Here is a 19,030-nt window from a genome sequence, read left to right as displayed (position 1 = left end):
GGGCCAAAAGTAATGGGACAAACTAAACAATCCTAAATCTAACTTTCACTTTTTAATACTTTGTTGCAAATCCTTTGCAGGCAATTACAGTCTGAAGTCTGGAATGCATAAACATCACCAGACGCTGGGTTTCATCCCTGGTGATGCTCTGCCAGGCCTCTACTGCAAATGTCTTCAGTTCCTGCTTGTTCTTGGGGCATTTTCCCTTCAGTTTTGTCTTCATCAAGTGAAATGCATGCTCAATCGGATTCAGGTCAGGGGATTGACTTGGCCATTGCATAACATTCCACTTTTTAGCCTTAAAAAACTCTTTGGTTGCTCTTGCAGTATGCTTCGGTTCATTGTCCATCTGCACTGTGAAGCGCCATCCAATGAGTTCTGAAGCATTTGACTGAATATGAGCATATAATATTGCCCGAAACACTTCAGAATTCATTCTGCTGCTTTTGTCAGCAGTCACATCACCAATAAATACAAGGGAACCAGTTCCATTGGCAGCCATACATGCCCACGCCATGACACTACCACCACCATGCTTCACTGATGAGGTGGTATGTTTTGGATCATGAGCAGTTCCTTTCCTTCTCCATACTCTTCTCTTCCCATCACTCTGGTATAAGTTGATCTTTGTCTCATCTGTCCATAGGATGTTGTTCCAGAACTGTAATGGTTTTTTTAGATGTTGCTTGGCAAACTGAAGGGGTTTTTCTTCACCAGGGAAATAATTCTTCTGTCATCCACCACAGTTGTTTTCTGTGGTCTTACGGGTCTTTTGGTGTTGCTGAGCTCTCCGGTGCATTCTTTCTTTTTAAGAATGTTCCAAACAGTTGATTTGGCCACACCTAATGTTTCTGCTATCTCTCTGATGGGTTTGTTTTGATTTTTCAGCCTAATGATGGCTTGCTTCACTGATAGTGACAGCTCTTTGGATCTCATATTGAGAGTTGATAGCAACTGATTCCAAATGCAAATGTCACACCTAGAATCAACTCCAGACCTTTTACCTGCTTCATTGATAATGAAATAACGAGGGAATAGCTCACACCTGTCCATGAAATAAGTTTTGAGTTGATAGACCCATTACTTTTGGTCCCTTAAAAAGTGGGAGGCACATATTGAAACTGTTGTAATTCCTACACCGTTCACCCGATTTGGATGTAATTACCCTCAAATTAAATCTGAAAGTCTGCAGTTAAAGCACATCTTGTTTGTTTAATTTCAAAACCATTGTGGTGGTGAATAGAGGCCAAAATCTGAAAATTCTGTCAATGTCCCAATATTTATGGACCTGACTGTATATATATATAATATATATATATATATATATATATATATATATGTGTGTGTGTGTGTAAATATATATATATATATAATATATCACATATAAGATATCGTATTTATAATAGGTATATCTATCTAAACATTTGTTTAATATATGCAGGGGCGCATAGTATTTTTTTTTTAATAAAAAGGAAAAAAAAAAAAGACGTGCCTTCTCTCCGGCCATCTACGCCTTGGCCGCACACTGAGACTCCCTGCCCGTGGTCTAGCGGGAACACTAATCCGGCTGCTATGCACTGCGGCCAGTTACATCTTGTCCTGTCTCCCCCTCCAATAGATGGCAGAAATGTCATGCGCTACATATGGCTGGGGGGCACAGGAGCTTGCTGTATTGGTGCACAGGATTTCTCTTGGCAGCCCTGACTCCATGTGCTGCTGAGGATAATACATGGGTGTGGGCAGGGTAGTATGTCCTAGTGGTGGTTGGGCAGAGTGAGTTTTTGTATTTTTTAAGCTACCACAAAGGTAGATAGATAGAGGACCGAGTTTACGAACCTGTGTATTACACTGATACAGACGCACATTATGTTCAAAAACTAAAGGGGGCACATGTGATTACTATTCTACTAGCGGGGTTACATATTATTAGTAGACTAAAAGGACACTTATCATCATGTCTATGTTGTGTCCTTTGTAGGATCGCCACACCCCTCGATGACCACAATACCCAGTGGCTGGTAACGCCCCTGCGGGCCCCTGCCATTGCATTCCCCTGGTGGGCCCTTAATGCCCCAGTCCGACACTGCTGGAGGCTGTCCTCTAATGGTAGGATTAAATTAAATAGAGTTCAGATAAAATGTGTCTGCATGTATTACAAATACTGGGTACTAATGAAGTGAGACTGTTAATGTATGCTTGTGAAACAACTGATTTATACTTGAGTGGGATATTTGACCAAACTAGTAAATAGAGAACAAGCAGGTCAAACATCATGGAATCTGAACGTTCAGAAGTGTTGTATTCATTAAAGATGGTACTAATAAAATAATACTGATTATATATGTATGAGATGGATGTAATGTGTCATATGTATGTGAGGAGGTGCATAACTGAGAGTTATATATCACACATAGGGTTTATGTGTCCAGTGCTCACATATATGTTATGTGTCTGTTGTCCATAGGATATGTGTATAAATAAATAGAATAAGAATCAAATGTTCTAAAACTGTGTTTATTCACTAAATTGCACTATTCTTGGAGACACAATGCTCCAGCTCAACCACTAATATTATAAATATTGATATTGTCCTGAATTGTAGCTTGGGGTGGTTTTTAGGTGAAGTCAGATAGCTCCTTTAGGGTGCCTCTTTCCGTATAGCACGGTGTGCCTAAGTCCCCTTCGGAGCCTTATCACGGTATTTTCGCAAAAATACCGTGATTAAGTGCCCGCGCATGCGCTGACCGATCGCCGCTGCTACCCCCCCGGTGCTAAGCCCCGCCCCCGCGATCACGGACCCCCCGCAACCCCCCTCCCCCCCCGCAACCCCCCCTCCCTTAATAGCACTTACCTGCATGCTCCGGGCCTCCGGTGATGTTCTCCATTCCTCCAGTCAGGTGATCTCCCATACTGCCCTGGGGCCCGATCACCTGATGACCGGGCCGCAGTGCACTATGGGAGACCAGCTGACCGGAGGGGTCATCACCAGAGGACCGATCACCGGTCCCTGGAGTCAGGTAAGTAAATTTTTTTTTTACTATTTTTTTTTTTTTTATACAGTAATCAGTTTGAGGTCTGTTTAGACCACACAGCTGATTACTGGGACCGACTCCCGGCTCAGCTCTCCCCATTAGAGCAGGGCAGGAGGCCGGTAACCGGGGGAGACCCTGGATAACGCCACCTCCAGGTGGCGTTATTATCACAGGGCTTCCCCCGGTATTTTTCACAGTTTATTTTTAGTAACTCTGGTCGGATCACATTTCCCATAACTGCTTTACTAAAAATAAGTGATACTTAGGGGTTGGAGTAGAATTTTACAAATGTAATAACTATAGGTGATACTAAAATAATGTGAAAAGGGTGTGAAAACACCCTTTTTCACATTATTTTAGTAAAAATAATGTTGATAAATAGAGCCCTTAGTGCCTACGTCTCCCTTTTAACACTAATTTGTGACAACCTCACTGCTGTATGTATGAGTTGTATCTCTTTGCAGTCCCTACTATTGCTGGTAATATGAGCTGCCAGGGAAATGGGTGGACATAAATATTATTCACCCTCTGAAACAGTCCTGTGATGATGGTCACTCTCACAGTGGCATGCTCTGATCTTAATCCCGTACCAGGGTGTCGGTCTGCCCTTGTTGAGGGGTGACCTACCATATGGGTAGCTATGACATACGTCCCCCTCACTGATCCCGTGGTGTTAGCGGGTGATCGGAGTCAGCGGTATGCAGTGGCGGTGTCCCGCACTACTGCTCTTAGCGGTAGGAGCCTTCTGACTTTTTGTGCCGCTGATTTCCCAAACTCCCATCTTCAACAGTGGCAGAAGCGTCTCCCCTTCAGTCCAGGGGCCTGATGGTGGCAGTCCACGATACAAAAGTCCTGAGTAGGAGAAGTTATGCTGTGTGCCGTTGCATAGGTTCCTGCAGACGGCGGTGGGTCACGTGTACCTAACGTGTTTCAGCCAGGGCCGGATTATAGGCGGGGCGTTAGGGGCCGTCGTCCAGGGGCCCCCGCACATAGGTGGCCCCCACACTGTCCCCAGACATGCCACTGTTACAAATATAGTATTGGAGAACAGCATGTAGCTGTCTCCGCTCTGATCCTCTCCGGCGGCTCAGCTGTTCCCTAAACAGCGGCCGCCGAGGAGCTTCAATAGTCAGAGTCAGCCACTGAAAATCTTCTCTATGTGCTGCTGCAGCGTCAGATCCCACAGTCAAAGTCTCGCGAGATGACGCCAAGTCTTGCGAGAGTTTGACTGACAGAAGCCGAGGCTGCAGCACATAGAGAAGATTTTCAGTGCCAGTGGCTCCTTTGTTCTAAACCATCCCCCGTGACACAGCTCAGACTCAGCGGTGCAGTTATCGTGAGCGGAGCTACAGAGCTGACAGGCAGGTAGCTCACATTTTTTTTCATATATATATATATATATATATATATATACATACATACACTATGTATAGCTATATAATATATATAGCTATATAAATGTGTATGCATATATCCTGTGTGTGTGTATGTATATATATATATATATATATATACATACAGTGTGTATATATATATATATATATACTTATAATTTAAATATACTGTGTTTATATATACATACACACAGTGTGTGTGTGTATGTATATATATAATATATATATATATATATATATATATATATATATATATATATATTAGGGGTGTGCACCGGCCACTTTTCGTGTTTTGTGCTTTGGTTTTGGATCTGGATCTTTCTTCGTGTTTTGGATCTGGATTGGTTTTGCCAAAACCACCCTTCGGTGTTTTGGGTTCTGGGTTTTGTGTTTTGGATCTGTATTTTTTTTTTAAAAAGCATAAAAACAGCTAAAATCACAGAATGTGTTGATTTTTCTGCTCCTATGCTATTATTAACCTCAAAAACCTTAATTTCCACTCATTTCCAGTTTATTCTGAACACCTCACACCTCACAATAGTGTTTTTATGTCCAAAAGGTTGCACCAAGGTAGATGGATGACTATGCTAAGCGACACGAGTGGGCGGCACAAACACGTGGCCCATCTAGGAGTGACACTGCAGTGGCAGACAGGATGGCAGTTTGAAAAACTAGGCCCCAAACAGTACATAATGCAAAGAAAAAAAAGAGGTGCAAGATGGAATTGTCCTTGGGCCCTCCCACCCACCCTTATGTTATATAAACAGGACATGCACACTTTAACAAACCAATCATTTCAGCGCCAGGGTCTTCCACAGTACTGTGGCTGAAATGATTGGTTCGTTTGGGCCCCCACAAAACAAGCTGGCAATTAATCTGGCCCTGCACAAACTGGCTCTACGGAGGCAAGATGTCGTTCTCATCCTCCTCATTCACCGATTCCTCACCCTCTTCAGTGTTGTGTACATCCTCATCCTCACAGAGTATTAATTCGTCCCTGCTGGAATCCACCACCACAGGTCCCTCTGTACGTTCTGGAGGCTGGTCTCCCTGGAAAAGTTGATAATTCATTTTTATGAACATCATCTTCTCCACATTTTGTGGAAGCAACCTCCTACGCCTTTTGCTGACAAGGTTCCCGGCTGCACTAAACACTCTTTCGGAGTGCACACTGGAGGGGGGGCAACTCAGGTAAAATAGAGCCAGTTTGTACAGGGGCCTCCAAATTGCCTCTTTTTCCTGCCAGTACATGAACGGACTGTCTGACATGCCTACATAGATGCTGTCACTGATGTAATCCTTTAACAGACAGACGCACGCTTGTTGCTGCTGCTTTAAGGATGCAGGTGCGGCTACAGCCCACACATTTCATAAAGACAGAAAAAAAAAGAAGAATTTTTTTATTGTTTGTGGAGCGCACTTTGAGGGTTACACCACCATTTAACAGACAGACGCACGCTTGTCGCTGCTGCTTTAAGGATGCAGGTGCGGCTACAGCCCACACATTTCACAAAGACAGAAAAAAAAAGAATTTTTTTATTGTTTGTGGAGCGCACTTTGAGGGTTACACCACCCTTTAACAGACAGACGCACGCACGCTTGTCACTGCTGCTTTAAGGATGCAGGTGCGGCTACAGCCCACACATTTCACAAAGACAGAAAAAAAAAAAGAATATTTTTATTGTTTGTGGAGCACACTTTGAGGGTGTCACCACCCTTTAAAAGACAGACGTATGCTTGTCGCTGCTGCTTTAAGGATGCAGGTGCAGCTACAGCCCACACATTTCACAAAGACAGAAAAAAAAAGAAGAATTTTTTTATTGTTTGTGGAGTGCACTTTGAGGGTTACACCACCCTTTAACAGAAAGACGCACACTTGGCGCTGCTGCTTTGAGGACAGTATCATATGCAGTGACAGTAGACTTGTCAGAAATTGTTGGCACGTCCTTCAGTCCGGACCAGATGTCCAAACCAGCCCTTGACTTATGACACAGGCGCCCGCTTGGCGCTGCTACTGTGTTGATGCACGTGCGGCTACATCGCACACAAGTCACAAACACATAAAAAAAATAGTTTTTTATTTTTTGGAGCACTTTGAGGGTTACACCACCCTTTAACAGGCAGACGCACGCTTGTCGCTGCTGCTTTGAGGATGCAAGTGCGGCTACAGCCCACACAATTCACAAAGAGAAAAAAAAAGATTTTTTTTATTGTTTGTGGAGCACACTTTGAGGGTTACACCACCCTTTAACAGACAGACGCACGCTTGTCGCTGCTGCTTTGAGGATGCAGGTGGAATCTAGACGGGATTTGGAACCGGGGACACACTACCTCCATCAATTGTCTAAATCCCACTGCACTAATGGCAGATACCGGACGCACATCTAACACCAACATAGCAGTCAAGGCCTCAGTTATACGTTTTGCTTCAGGATGACTGCTGTCGTACTTCATCCTCATCGCTAGGGACTGTTGGAGGGTGAATTGTTTAGTAAAAGTAGTGGTGTTCCTACTTCCTCTCTGGGATGATGAACAACTCCCAGCAGCAGCAACAGCACTAGGAGGAAGTGGTTCTTGATCGTTTCCTATTTTATTTTTATCTGAGAAAGTTTGGTCCTCCATTTATGTTATATTGATATATACGTGCGGCTAAGGCACACACAAACACAGAAAATATTTTTTTATTTTTGCTGGAGAGTAGTGCACTTTGTGGGTTACACCACCCTTTAAGAAATGAGCCAGCCGGCTCTTTACTTATGGGACACAGGTGCACGCTTGGCGCTGCTCCTTTGTTGATGCACGTGCAGCCACAGTGCACACAATTCACAAACACAGAAAATATTTTTTTATTTGGTTTGGAGTGTACTTTGGGGGTTACAGCACCCTTTGACGGTCAAGCCAAACGGCCCTTTACTTATGACACAGGCGCACGTTTGGCACTACTTTGTTGATGCACGTGCGGCTACTGCGCACACAATTCACAAACACAGAAAATATTTTTTTATTTGGTTTGGAGTGTACTTTGGGGGTTACAGCACCCTTTAACGGTCAAGCCAGCCGGCCCTTTACTTATGACACAGGCGCACGCTTGGCACTACTTTGTTGATGCACGTGCGGCTACTGTGCACACAATTCACAAACACAGAAAATATTTTTTTATTTGGTTTGGAGTGTACTTTGGGGGTTACAGCACCCTTTAACGGTCAAGCCAGCCGGCCCTTTACTTATGACACAGGCGCAAACTTGGCACTACTTTATTGATGCACGTGCGGCTACTGCGCACACAATTCACAAACACAGAAAATATTTTTTTATTTGGTTTGGAGTGTACTTTGGGGGTTACAGCACCCTTTAACGGTCAAGCCAGCCGGCCCTTTACTTATGACACAGGCGCACGCTTGGCACTACTTTGTTGATGCACGTGCGGCTACTACGCACACAATTCACAAACACAGAAAAAATATATTTTTTTTTAGCACTTGGGGGGAGCACCCCTGTCGGACAGAGCACCCCCTCGACAACACTACAGCACCCCTTTAGGACTGGGACACTGCACAGGACTTTGGAGTGGACACAGCCCCTATGGACAACTGACTGCACAACACAGTCCAGCCAGCCCCTATGGACTTTGAAGTAGTGGACACAGCCCCTATGGACAACAGCAGCACAGCACAACACAGCCAGCCCCTATGGACTTTGAAGTAGTGGACACAGCCCCTATGGACAACAGCAGCACAGCGCAGCACAGCACAACACTACTCTGCACTACACTACACTACACTATACAGCCCAGCTAGCCCTAACTCCCACCCTCCCTCTTCACTGTCCACAGCCGAGTGAGAAAATGGTGCCGACGCGGGTACCTTATATAGGTTCCAAAACCCGCGAGACCCGGAAGGCGGGATGATGACGTTTTGCCTCGATGTCAGATCCGAGTCAGGCGGGAAAAGTCGAGTCTGACTCGGATCGGCCTCGGATCGGGGGGGCTCGGGGGGGTTCGGATTTCAGAAATCCGAACCCACTCACCCCTAATATATATACACATATACACACACACACACATACCCATATATACATATGTACAGTATATATAGCTTGTATATATATATATATATATATATATATATTAGGGGTGTGCACCGGCCACTTTTCGTGTTTTGTGTTTTGGTTTTGGATCTGGATCTTTCTTCGTGTTTTGGATCTGGATTGGTTTTGCCAAAACCACCCTTCCGTGTTTTGGGTTCTTGGTTTTGTGTTTTGGATCTGTATTTTTTTTTTAAAAAGCATAAAAACAGCTAAAATCACAGAATTTGTAGGTTTCTCTGCTCCTATGCTATTATTAACCTCAATAACCTTAATTTCCACTCATTTCCAGTCTATTCTGAACACCTCACACCTCACAATAGTGTTTTCATGTCCAAAAGGTTGCACCGAGGTAGCTGGATGACTATGCTAAGCGACACGAGTGGGCGGCACAAACACGTGACCCATCTAGGAGTGACACTGCAGTGGCAGACAGGATGGCAGTTAGAAAAACTAGGCCCCAAACTGTACATAATGCAAAGAAAAAAAAGAAGTGCAAGATGGAATTGTCCTTGGGCCCTCCCACCCACCCTTATGTTGTATAAACAGGACATGCACACTTTAACAAATCAATCATTTCAGCGCCAGGGTCTGCCACACAACTGTGGCTGAAATGATTGGTTCGTTTGGGCCCCCACAAAACAAGCTGGCAATTAATGTGTCCCTGCACAAACTGGCTCTACGGAGGCAAGATGTCATCCTCATCCTCCTCATCCACCGATTCCTCACCCTCTTCAGTGTGTACATCCTCATCCTCACAAAGTATTAACTCGTCCCCACTTGAATCCACCACCACAGGTCCCTCTGTACCTTCTGGAGGCTGGTCTCCCTGGAAGAGCTGATAATTCATTTTGATGAACATCATCTTCTCCACATTCTGTGGAAGCAACCTCCTACGCCTTTCGCTGACAAGGTTCCCGGCTGCACTAAACACTCTTTCGGAGTACACACTGGAGGGGGGGCAACTCAGGTAAAATAGAGCCAGCTTGTACAGGGGCCTCCAAATTGCCTCTTTTTCCTGCCAGTACAGGTATGGACTGTCTGACATGCCTACTTGGATGCTGTCACCGATGTAATCCTCCACCATTCTGTCAATGGTGACAGTATCATATGCAGTGACAGTAGACATGTCAGAAATTGTTGCCAGGTCCTTCAGTCCGGACCAGATGTCCAAACTTGGTCCTGCCTGCCCTGCATCACCGCCAGCGGGTTGCTTAGGATACCTAAGTTTTTTCCTGGCAGCCCCAGTTGCGGGAGAAAATGAAGAAGGAGCCGTTGACGTGTCACGTTCCGCTTCAGCTGACAGTGTGTTCAACAGCAGGTCTTTGCACCTCTGCAGGCTTGTGTCGGCCGGAAAGAGAGACACCACATAGGCTTTAAACCTAGGATCAAGCACGGTGGCCAAAATGTAGTGGTCTGATTTCAACAGATTGACCACCCTGGAATCCTGGCAAAGCGAATGAAGGGCTTCATCCACAAGTCCCACATGCCGAGCGGAATCGCTCCGTCTTAGCTCCTCCTTCACTTTCTCCAGCTGCTTCTGCAAAAGCCTGATGAGGGGAATGACCTGACTCAAGCTGGCTGTGTCTGAACTGACTTCACGTGTGGCAAGTTCGAAGGGCTGGAGAACCTTGCACAACACGGAAATCATTCTCCACTGCGCTTGAGTCAGGTGCATACCCCCTCCTTTGCCTATGTCATAGGTGGATGTATAGGCTTGTATGGCCTTTTGCTGCTCCTCCATCCTCTGAAGCATATAGAGGGTTGAGTTCCACCGCGTCACAACCTCTTGCTTCAGGTGATGGCGGGGCAGGTTCAAGAGTGTTTGCTGGCGCTCCAGTCTTCGGCACGCAGTCGCTGAATGGCGAAAGTGGCCAGAAATTTTTCGGGCCACCCAAAGCGTCTCCTGCATGCCCCTGTCGCTTTTCAGAAAATTCTGCACCACCAAGTTTATTGTGTGAGCAAAACATGGGACGTGCTGGAATTTGCCCAGATGTAATGCCCGCACAATATTGGTGGCGTTGTCAGATATCACAAATCCCCAGGAGAGTCTAAGTGGGGTAAGCCACTGGGCGATGATTTCCCTCAGTTTCTCTAAGAGGTTGTCGGCGGTGTGCCTCTTACTGAAACCGGTGATACACAGCGTAGCCTGCCTTGTAACGAGCTGGCGTTTCTGAGATGCTGCTACTGGTGACGCTGCTGCTGTTGCTGCGTAAGGTGATACATCTACCCAGTGGGCTGTCACAGTCATATAGTCCTTAGTCTGCCCTGTTCCACTTGTCCACATGTCCGTGGTTAAGTGGACATTGTGTACAACGGCATTTTTCAGGACACTGAGGACACTTTTTCTGACGTTTCTGTACAGTCTCGGTATCGCCTGCCTAGTGAAGTGGAATCTAGACGGGATTTGGAACCGGGGACACACTACCTCCATCAATTGTCTAAATCCCACTGCACTAATGGCGGATACCGGACGCACGTCTAACACCAACATAGCAGTCAAGGCCTCAGTTATACGTTTTGCTTCAGGATGACTGCTGTCGTACTTCATCCTCCTCGCTAAGGACTGTTGGAGGGTCAATTGTTTAGTAAAAGTAGTGGTGTTCCTACTTCCTCTCTGGGATGATGAACGACTCCCAGCAGCAGCAACAGCAGCAGCGGCAGCAGTAGGCGTAGCAATGCAGGATCCTCCAGAGGAATCCCGGATAGGAGAGTCAGTCATGCCAGTGACATGGCCTGCAGGACTACTTCTGATCCTGACTAAGGAGGAAATTGACGAGGAGGGAGTTGACGGTGTGGTTTGCAGGCGCTTGGATACAACAGGACAACGGGATTTAGGTGTCCCTGGACTGCTTACGGTCTTAGCCAAAGTTTCTGAACTTGACAGTAACTTTTTATGAACGCGCTGCAGGTGCCGTATAAGGGAGGATGTTCCTAGGTGGTTGACGTCCCTACCCCTACTTATTTCACCTTTACATATGGTACATATGGCAAGACAGTTGTTGTCCGGATTTGGATAGAAATATTGCCAGACCAAAGAGGTGGAATGTTTGGTCTTCTGCCCAGGCATGACCGTGATGGGCTTTTTCATCCCACGGACAACAACTGTCTCCCCCGGAGCCTGATTTAAACAAACCACATCACCATCAGAATCCTCCTCGCCAACTTCCTCCTCAGCGCCAGCTACACCAGTATCCTCATCCTGTTGTACTTCAACAGTGACATCTTCAATTTGCATATCAGCAAGTGGACTGTGGGTGCTCCTTTCAGCACTTGCAGGGGGCGTGCAAATGGTGGAAAGAGCCACCTCTTCCCGTCCAGTGCTGGGAAGGTCAGGCATCGCAACCACCACCACACTTGGACTCTCCTTGGGGATTTGTGATATCTTCTTAGAAAGCACAGTTCTTCGCTGTGCTTTTGCCAGCTTAACTCTTTTGATTTTTTTAGTGGGAGGAGGGCTTCCATCGTCATGTGAAGCTGAACCACTAGTCATGAACATACTAGGGATCGACCTTAGCCGTTCCTTACCACTCCGTGTCGTAAATGGCATATTGGCAAGTTTACGTTTCTCTTCAGCTGATTTAAATGTCTTTTTCAAGGTCATTTTCCTGAACTTTGCCATTTGGGATTGTATGTGCCCTCTACTATGACATTGGGCATCGGCCTTGGCAGACGACGTTGATGGCATGTTATCGTCTATGTCATGACTAGTGGCAGCAGCTTCAGCACTAGGAGGAAGTGGTTCTTGATCTTTCTCTATTTTATTTTTATCGGAGAAAGTTTGGTCCTCCATTTATGTTATATCGATTTGATATATACGTGCGGCTAAACACAGAAAATAATTTTTTTTTTGGTTTGGACTGGAGTGTACTTTGGGGGTTACAGCACCCTTTAACGGTCAAGCCAGCCGGCCCTTTACTTATGACACAGGCGCACTCTTGGCACTACTTTGTTGATGCACGTGCGGCTACTGCGCACACAATTCACAAACACAGAAAATAATTTTTTTTTGGTTTGGACTGGAGTGTACTTTCGGGGGTTACAGCACCCTTAACGGTCAAGCCAGCCGGCCCTTTACTTATGACACAGGCGCACGCTTGGCACTACTTTGTTGATGCACGTGCGGCTACTGCGCACACAATTCACAAACACAGAAAATAATTTTTTTTTGGTTTGGACTGGAGTGTACTTTCGGGGGTTACAGCACCCTTTAACGGTCAAGCCAGCCGGCCCTTTACTTATGACACAGGCGCACGCTTGGCACTACTTTGTTGATGCACGTGCGGCTACTGCGCACACAATTCACAAACACAGAAAATAATTTTTTTTTTGGTTTGGACTGGAGTGTACTTTGGGGGTTACAGCACCCTTTAACGGTCAAGCCAGCCGGCCCTTTACTTATGACACAGGCACACGCTTGGCACTACTTTGTTGTAGGGGTGAGCGGGTTCGGATTTCTGAAATCCGAACCCCCCCGAGCCCCCCCGATCCGAGTCCGATCCGAGTCAGGCTCGACTTTTCCCGCCTGACTCGGATCTGACATCGAGGCAAAACGTCATCATCCCGCCTTCCGAGTCTCGCGGGTTTTGGATCCTATATAAGGTACCCGCGTCGGCGCCATTTTCTCACTCGGCTGTGGACAGTGAAGAGGGAGGGTGGGAGTTAGTGCTGTGTAGTGTAGTGTAGTGTAGTGCTGCTGTTGTCCACTACTTCAAAGTCCATAGGGGCTGGCTGTGTTGTGCTGTGCTGCTGTTGTTAATAGGGGCTGTGTCCACTACTTCAAAGTCCATAGGGGCTGGCTGGACTGTGTTGTGCAGTCAGTTCCAAAGTCCTGTGCAGTGTCCCAGTCCTAAAGGGGTGCTGTAGTGTTGTCCAGGGGGTGCTCTGTCCATCAGGGGTGCTCCCCCCAAGTGCTAAAAAAATAATATATTTTCTGTGTTTGTGAATTGTGTGCGCAGTAGCCGCACGTGCATCAACAAAGTAGTGCCAAGCGTGCGCCTGTGTCATAAGTAAAGGGCCGGCTGGCTTGACCGTTAAAGGGTGCTGTAACCCCCGAAAGTACACTCCAGTCCAAACCAAAAAAAAATTATTTTCTGTGTTTGTGAATTGTGTGCGCAGTAGCCGCACGTGCATCAACAAAGTAGTGCCAAGCGTGCGCCTGTGTCATAAGTAAAGGGCCGGCTGGCTTGACCGTTAAGGGTGCTCTAACCCCCGAAAGTACACTCCAGTCCAAACCAAAAAAAAAATTATTTTCTGTGTTTGTGAATTGTGTGCGCAGTAGCCGCACGTGCATCAACAAAGTAGTGCCAAGCGTGCGCCTGTGTCATAAGTAAAGGGCCGACTGGCTTGACCGTTAAGGGTGCTGTAACCCCCGAAAGTACACTCCAGTCCAAACCAAAAAAAAAATTATTTTCTGTGTTTGTGAATTGTGTGCGCAGTAGCCGCACGTGCATCAACAAAGTAGTGCCAAGCGTGCACCTGTGTCATAAGTAAAGGGCCGGCTGGCTTGACCGTTAAGGGTGCTGTAACCCCCGAAAGTACACTCCAGTCCAAACCAAAAAAAAAATTATTTTCTGTGTTTGTGAATTGTGTGTGCAGTAGCCGCACGTGCATCAACAAAGTAGTGCCAAGCGTGCGCCTGTGTCATAAGTAAAGGGCCGGCTGGCTTGACCGTTAAGGGTGCTGTAACCCCCGAAAGTACACTCCAGTCCAAACCAAAAAAAAATTATTTTCTGTGTTTGTGAATTGTGTGCGCAGTAGCCGCACGTGCATCAACAAAGTAGTGCCAAGCGTGCGCCTGTGTCATAAGTAAAGGGCCGGCTGGCTTGACTGTTAAGGGTGCTGTAACCCCCGAAAGTACACTCCAGTCCAAACCAAAAAAAAAATTATTTTCTGTGTTTGTGAATTGTGTGCGCAGTAGCCGCACGTGCATCAACAAAGTAGTGCCAAGCGTGCACCTGTGTCATAAGTAAAGGGCCGGCTGGCTTGACCGTTAAGGGTGCTGTAACCCCCGAAAGTACACTCCAGTCCAAACCAAAAAAAAAATTATTTTCTGTGTTTGTGAATTGTGTGCGCAGTAGCCGCACGTGCATCAACAAAGTAGTGCCAAGCGTGCGCCTGTGTCATAAGTAAAGGGCCGGCTGGCTTGACCGTTAAAGGGTGCTGTAACCCCCGAAAGTACACTCCAGTCCAAACCAAAAAAAAATTATTTTCTGTGTTTGTGAATTGTGTGCGCAGTAGCCGCACGTGCATCAACAAAGTAGTGCCAAGCGTGCGCCTGTGTCATAAGTAAAGGGCCGGCTGGCTTGACCGTTAAAGGGTGCTGTAACCCACAAAGTACACTCCAGTCCAAACCCCAAAAAAATTATTTTCTGTGTTTAGCCGCACGTATATATCAAATCGATATAACATAAATGGAGGACCAAACTTTCTCCGATAAAAATAAAATAGAGAAAGATCAAGAACCACTTCCTCCTAGTGCTGAAGCTGCTGCCACTAGTCATGACATAGACGATAACATGCCATCAACGTCGTCTGCCAAGGCCGATGCCCAATGTCATAGTAGAGGGCACATACAATCCCAAATGGCAAAGTTCAGGAAAATGACCTTGAAAAAGACATTTAAATCAGCTGAAGAGAAACGTAAACTTGCCAATATGCCATTTACGACACGGAGTGGCAAGGAACGGCTAAGGTCGATCCCTAGTATGTTCATGACTAGTGGTTCAGCTTCACATGACGATGGAAGCCCTCCTCCCACTAAAAAAATCAAAAGAGTTAAGCTGGCAAAAGCACAGCGAAGAACTGTGCTTTCTAAGAAGATATCACAAATCCCCAAGGAGAGTCCAAGTGTGGTGGTGGTTGCGATGCCTGACCTTCCCAGCACTGGACGGGAAGAGGTGGCTCTTTCCACCATTTGCACGCCCCCTGCAAGTGCTGAAAGGAGCACCCACAGTCCACTTGCTGATATGCAAATTGAAGATGTCACTGTTGAAGTACAACAGGATGAGGATACTGGTGTAGCTGGCGCTGAGGAGGAAGTTGGCGAGGAGGATTCTGATGGTGATGTGGTTTGTTTAAATCAGGCTCCGGGGGAGACAGTTGTTGTCCGTGGGATGAAAAAGCCCATCACGGTCATGCCTGGGCAGAAGACCAAACATTCCACCTCTTTGGTCTGGCAATATTTCTATCCAAATCCGGACAACAACTGTCTTGCCATATGTACCATATGTAAAGGTGAAATAAGTAGGGGTAGGGACGTCAACCACCTAGGAACATCCTCCCTTATACGGCACCTGCAGCGCGTTCATAAAAAGTTACTGTCAAGTTCAGAAACTTTGGCTAAGACCGTAAGCAGTCCAGGGACACCTAAATCCCGTTGTCCTGTTGTATCCAAGCGCCTGCAAACCACACCGTCAACTCCCTCCTCGTCAATTTCCTCCTTAGTTAGGATCGGAAGTAGTCCTGCAGGCCATGTCACTGGCATGACTGACTCTCCTATCCGGGATTCCTCCGGAGGATCCTGCATTGCTACGCCTACTGCTGCCGCTGCTGCTGTTGCTGCTGCTGGGAGTCGTTCATCATCCCAGAGAGGAAGTAGGAACACCACTACTTTTACTAAACAATTGACCCTCCAACAGTCCTTAGCGAGGAGGATGAAGTACGACAGCAGTCATCCTGAAGCAAAACGTATAACTGAGGCCTTGACTGCTATGTTGGTGTTAGACGTGCGTCCGGTATCCGCCATTAGTGCAGTGGGATTTAGACAATTGATGGAGGTAGTGTGTCCCCGGTTCCAAATCCCGTCTAGATTCCACTTCACTAGGCAGGCGATACCGAGACTGTACAGAAACGTCAGAAAAAGTGTCCTCAGTGTCCTGAAAAATGCCGTTGTACACAATGTCCACTTAACCACGGACATGTGGACAAGTGGAACAGGGCAGACTAAGGACTATATGACTGTGACAGCCCACTGGGTAGATGTATCACCTTACGCAGCAACAGCAGCAGCGTCACCAGTAGCAGCATCTCAGAAATGCCAGCTCGTTACAAGGCAGGCTACGCTGTGTATCACCGGTTTCAGTAAGAGGCACACCGCCGACAACCTCTTAGAGAAACTGAGGGAAATCATCGCCCAGTGGCTTACCCCACTTAGACTCTCCTGGGGATTTGTGATATCTGACAACGCCACCAATATTGTGCGGGCATTACATCTGGGCAAATTCCAGCACGTCCCATGTTTTGCTCACACAATAAACTTGGTGGTGCAGAATTTTCTGAAAAGCGACAGGGGCGTGCAGGAGACGCTTTGGGTGGCCCGAAAAATTTCTGGCCACTTTCGCCATTCAGCGACTGCGTGCCGAAGACTGGAGCGCCAGCAAACACTCTTGAACCTGCCCCGCCATCACCTGAAGCAAGAGGTTGTGACGCGGTGGAACTCAACCCTCTATATGCTTCAGAGGATGGAGGAGCAGCAAAAGGCCATACAAGCCTATACATCCACCTATGACATAGGCAAAGGAGGGGGTATGCACCTGACTCAAGCGCAGTGGAGAATGATTTCCGTGTTGTGCAAGGTTCTCCAGCCCTTCGAACTTGCCACACGTGAAGTCAGTTCAGACACTGCCAGCTTGAGTCAGGTCATTCCCCTCATCAGGCTTTTGCAGAAGCAGCTGGAGAAAGTGAAGGAGGAGCTAAGACGGAGCGATTCCGCTCGGCATGTGGGACTTGTGGATGAAGCCCTTCATTCGCTTTGCCAGGATTCCAGGGTGGTCAATCTGTTGAAATCAGACCACTACGTTTTGGCCACCGTGCTCGATCCTAGGTTTAAAGCCTATGTGGTGTCTCTCTTTCCGGCCGACACAAGCCTGCAGAGGTGCAAAGACCTGCTGGTGAACACACTGTCAGCTGAAGCGGAACGTGACACGTCAACGGCTCCTTCTTCATTTTCTCCTGCAACTGGGGCTGCCAGGAAAAAACTTAGGTATCCTAAGCAACCCGCTGGCGGTGATGCAGGGCAGGCAGGACCAAGTTTGGACATCTGGTCCGGACTGAAGGACCTGGCAACAATTTCTGACATGTCTACTGTCACTGCATATGATACTGTCACCATTGACAGAATGGTGGAGGATTACATCGGTGACAGCATCCAAGTAGGCATGGCAGACAGTCCATACCTGTACTGGCAGGAAAAAGAGGCAATTTGGAGGCCCCTGTACAAACTGGCTCTATTTTACCTGAGTTGCCCCCCCTCCAGTGTGTACTCCGAAAGAGTGTTTAGTGCAGCCGGGAACCTTGTCAGCGAAAGGCGTAGGAGGTTGCTTCCACAGAATGTGGAGAAGATGATGTTCATCAAAATGAATTATCAGCTCTTCCAGGGAGACCAGCCTCCAGAAGGTACAGAGGGACCTGTGGTGGTGGATTCAAGTGGGGACGAGTTAATACTTTGTGAGGATGAGGATGTACACACTGAAGAGGGTGAGGAATCGGTGGATGAGGAGGATGAGGATGACATCTTGCCTCCATAGAGCCAGTTTGTGCAGGGACACATTAATTGCCAGCTTGTTTTGTGGGGGCCCAAACGAACCAATCATTTCAGCCACAGTTGTGTGGCAGACCCTGGCGCTGAAATGATTGGTTTGTTAAAGTGTGCATGTCCTGTTTATACAACATAAGGGTGGGTGGGAGGGCCCAAGGACAATTCCATCTTGCACCTCTTTTTTTTCTTTGCATTATGTACAGTTTGGGGCCTAGTTTTTCAAACTGCCATCCTGTCTGCCACTGCAGTTTCACGCCTAGATGGGTCACGTGTTTGTGCCGCCCACTCGTGTCGCTTAGCATAGTCATCCAGCTACCTCGGTGCAACGTTTTGGACATGAAAACACTATTGTGAGGTGTGAGGTGTTCAGAATAGACTGGAAATGAGTGGAAATTAAGGTTATTGAGGTTAATAATAGCATAGGAGCAGAAAAACCTACAAATTCTGTGATTTTAGCTGTTTTTATGCTTTTTAAAAAAAAAATACAGATCCAAAACACAAAACCCAGAACCCAAAACACGGAAGGGTGGTTTTGGCAAAACCAATCCAGATCCAAAACACGAAGAAAGATCCAGATCCAAAACCAAAACACAAAACACGAAAAGTGGCCGGTGCACACCCCTACTTTGTTGATGCACGTGCGGCTACTGCGCACACAATTCACAAACACAGAAAATAATTTTTTTTTTGGTTTGGACTGGAGTGTACTTTGGGGGTTACAGCACCCTTTAACGGTCAAGCCAGCTGGCCCTTTACTTATGACACAGGCGCACGCTTGGCACTACTTTGTTGATGCACGTGCGGCTACTGCGCACACAATTCACAAACACAGAAAATAATTTTTTTTTGGTTTGGACTGGAGTGTACTTTCGGGGGTTACAGCACCCTTTAACGGTCAAGCCAGCCGGCCCTTTACTTATGACACAGGCGCACGCTTGGCACTACTTTGTTGATGCACGTGCGGCTACTGCGCACACAATTCA

Source organism: Taudactylus pleione, unplaced genomic scaffold, assembly GCF_031769625.1.
Source record: "Taudactylus pleione unplaced genomic scaffold, aTauple2 ptg000296l, whole genome shotgun sequence".
Classification (NCBI taxonomy): Eukaryota; Metazoa; Chordata; class Amphibia; order Anura; family Myobatrachidae; genus Taudactylus; species Taudactylus pleione.
The sequence above is the reverse complement of the archived record's forward strand: the minus strand, read 5'-3'. Positions refer to the sequence as shown.